At 40.6% G+C, this 3,258-nt stretch overlaps 1 protein-coding gene across 1 annotated transcript in view; it reads left to right on the top strand.

Annotated features, from left to right (window-relative positions):
- Positions 1–421: 421 nt before the first annotated feature.
- LOC101847502 (myosin regulatory light chain 12A) overlaps positions 422–3,258 on the top strand; it is a gene marked incomplete at its 3' end in the record, with an annotated part of 5,690 nt that continues 2,853 nt past the window's right edge. Inside the window, 1 exon segment of the mRNA XM_013084297.2 lies at positions 422–683.

Here is a 3,258-nt window from a genome sequence, read left to right as displayed (position 1 = left end):
CATTTATGGCGTACTCACAGTGCTACCAAAATGTAATTCGGGTGCCCATTGAGGATGGGATTGGGTCAGGTCGGGTCGGGTCCATCGGCCGACTCGTTGCCTGGAAACCTTTTGTTTTTGAGGCGAAGAGTCGGGCGCGGTCGGCTCATGCCACGATAGCCGCTTTGCGCCCTGAATCTGGATATTAAACCGACCCGACCCGACCTGATCGCCCAATGGGCACCCCGTATTATTCTTTATAGACGTCTAGGTTGTAACCTGCAGTAACTGTTCATTAACTTTCCCTCGTGTTCTGGTCTATAAATAGCCCTTACAACATGGCACGCGTTCGGTTCTGCCAAAAACGAAAGGTGTGGGACATGGGAAGGAGGAACTCAGCGTGAGCAGCGCGCGTGCACGGCACGAAAAGTGGAATCTGGGTCACTGAATCACCCCTCGCTCGAATGAGGCTCATACAGCAAGGTAAAGAGAAGGAGAAAGAGGGAGAGAAAGAGAGAGAGGAACTTGAATCCTCCGTGAGCGGCGCAAAGTAAGACAACGGCGCAAAGTGTACGGCGTAGCCTACCGTGCCAGAGTTGAGCGCAAGGACTAACAGTAACCGGTAGCCATTTTACGCCCTGAGAAGGAAGAGATTCCCAACACCTGGACCTTTACTTCGACCAACAAAGAACAACACACGGCAAGTAAGAGCTGAACGTTTATATTCAGGTTACTTTGAAACGTGAGCGGTTTTATGTTTCATTCAGCAGAAGGGTTACTGCAGTCGACCCAATCTTGTCCTATAAAACTTAACGGTTAACGTGCGTCCTTAGCCTAGTACTGAACTATAAAGACACAACAATCGGCCTATGGTTTCGCTGATGGGCTGTGGACAGTGAAAATGAGTGAAGTATAATAAATAATACGACATAATATATACATTTTTTCTAATTTACTCGGGCTTCTCTTATTTCCATTGCCCAGAACTCACCAACAAAACCTCACCCTCCAGTCTCTAGCGCAATGCTCGCCTACCTTTTGGTAGCCCACGCCCACTTTTGCCACCTTTAAGAGGTTAAATTTTTCTTTCTACCCACCCCCATGTACCCGTATGTACTTCTAAGAGCGGCATTAAAGTTAATGATATCTGTCACTACCCGGGTAATCCCAACACCCACCCGAATTACTGTATTAAATAGTTAACGCAAGCCCATGTTGGCAAGAACTGGTCTTCTGAGTCACAGTTCAGTTAGTTGTCTTATTGTCAATTGGAACTTCCGGGTTTTTTCCATTGGTAAAGGTCTTACTTTTCGATTTTTTAATTATTTTTTTTGTTGCCCAGCCCAATTCTATCATCTGGCGCTTTTGTGTTTAGTAATACATGCGTAACAACAAACTGTGCTGCATTTTGGGTTTTGAAATCAACTGTTAGTCTTAGAGTAAACACACAGGAAAATGTTCTATTATAAATTCCTATACAGTAATAAATAAGTAAATACATATTATGTGTCTTCACTCTCATAACGTTTTTTGGGTAAGTTACACATGTAAGTGTTGCCATAGCCCAAACCCGGAGATGGCTACCACAACTGGTTAGTAGTTAATTGTTTACATCATGTTAGTCCTACATTCATCAGCTATTTCGAGTCACGAGGTGGGCACCCTCTGTCGCGCTCTCTAGTGGAGTCATCTTTATAGTGTCACCGAAGGTTCCGAAAGTTTGCACGAAGTCTCATACTATGGTGTTGCCTTTGTCAGTATTAGTACCTAAACTACTGGGCCAAGACGAGTTGGAGTAGGGAACAGATAGAGATACAAATTTTGCTTTTCGATTGTTGGTGAAAGTGTTGTAAGACGACACAAACCGTTGACCTGTTTTTGTCTCTGAAAGGGTCAGACTGTGAAAGGAATGAGAAAGGGGGGGGGGGGATGTATTCGGGTGATGGTTCAAAATGTTTCGCATTATAATGATAGTATGGTTTGTTTCGCTTCTGTTTCTTGTATGGTTGAGAACTTGGAGTAACTATATATTAATTACTATTAATAGTTACTCCAAGGTTGAGAAGCTTCTTCGACTCTGCTATTCAACATTCCCGATTTTTATTCGCTGTTCATAGCTATTCGAAGCGTGGCAGAGCCATTCGAATGCTAGAAAATGTAGCAATGCCAAACTGAAATTTGTAAACTGCCATGGGAGCAAATAAACAGCACATGGTTATAGAGATTGTAATGATAAGAACAGCACAATTTGAATGATCAAAATCCACCAATAAATAAAAAGTTATGTAAGTTTGATTGTCGGGATTCAGTTAGTAGTGTTATAATAATAGAGAAAAATATTTTAGAGAAACGGACCTCAAAATCGGAAATATTGCATTCATGTCTTTTTTTTTTGTAACTTCTTTATTTCTCAATCAATCAATTTGAAACTTGGCTTACATATGGCATTTTTGGTGTATATTCCAATGAGACTATTGCCAGTGTAATAGGAGGTCAATGAACAATGTTATTTTACATAATTTGCATGTCAACAACTGATAAAGCGGACAATCCGAGAGTTTCAAAGGTTAAAGGCCTAATATTATGTTATGAAAAACTCTTGACATACAGCAGAATCGCCAGGAATTCCACTACTTCTGACCTTATTGTGCTGCAGGTGCCGTTAGTGATCTAAAACTAAAGTAGATCTCACTTGTGATATTTTTTTTTACTGACCTTTGACTTGCAGAAGGTTAAGTGAAAGACAATCTGACCATCGTTGGGGCTGAAAGAAGAAACAAAACGATTACTTCTCGTGGAATTTCAGAACATAAGAGTCTAACTTTGTCACCCTTTGAGTTTGTCATTAGAGAAAAAAACCCTCAAAAGTGAAACAAGAAAAGAAAAGAACATTCTTGTGTAGGCTACCCAGCACTGTGCCTTCTTTGCCAATATTGAAGAAGGAATGAAAAATCAAAGACAGTATACTCGTCGTCTTCTGCACACACACACAAATGACACAAAAACGTCTTGTTGTAAGCACTGCAGCTGAAAATCACTCCAAGTGCATATTATAATACGTTGTTCAAATCAAACGTTTGTATGACACGTTGCACTGTGAAAATTATTGTGAAATAATCCAACCTTCAGTTCTGTTAATTTTGGTAACAGTTCAAATGATCATAAATCCATCAATAACATGAAACCAAAAATCACTGCTTCCCTCCTAATTTTGAAACATTGTCGCAGTCAAATTCACCCATAGACGTAAACCTCATAAATTAAATGTAAAAAGACGTT

Source organism: Aplysia californica, unplaced genomic scaffold (genome assembly GCF_000002075.1).
Source record: "Aplysia californica isolate F4 #8 unplaced genomic scaffold, AplCal3.0 scaffold00283, whole genome shotgun sequence".
In the NCBI taxonomy this organism is placed as follows: domain Eukaryota; kingdom Metazoa; phylum Mollusca; class Gastropoda; order Aplysiida; family Aplysiidae; genus Aplysia; species Aplysia californica.
This window is presented reverse-complemented; position numbering and strand designations above follow the sequence as displayed.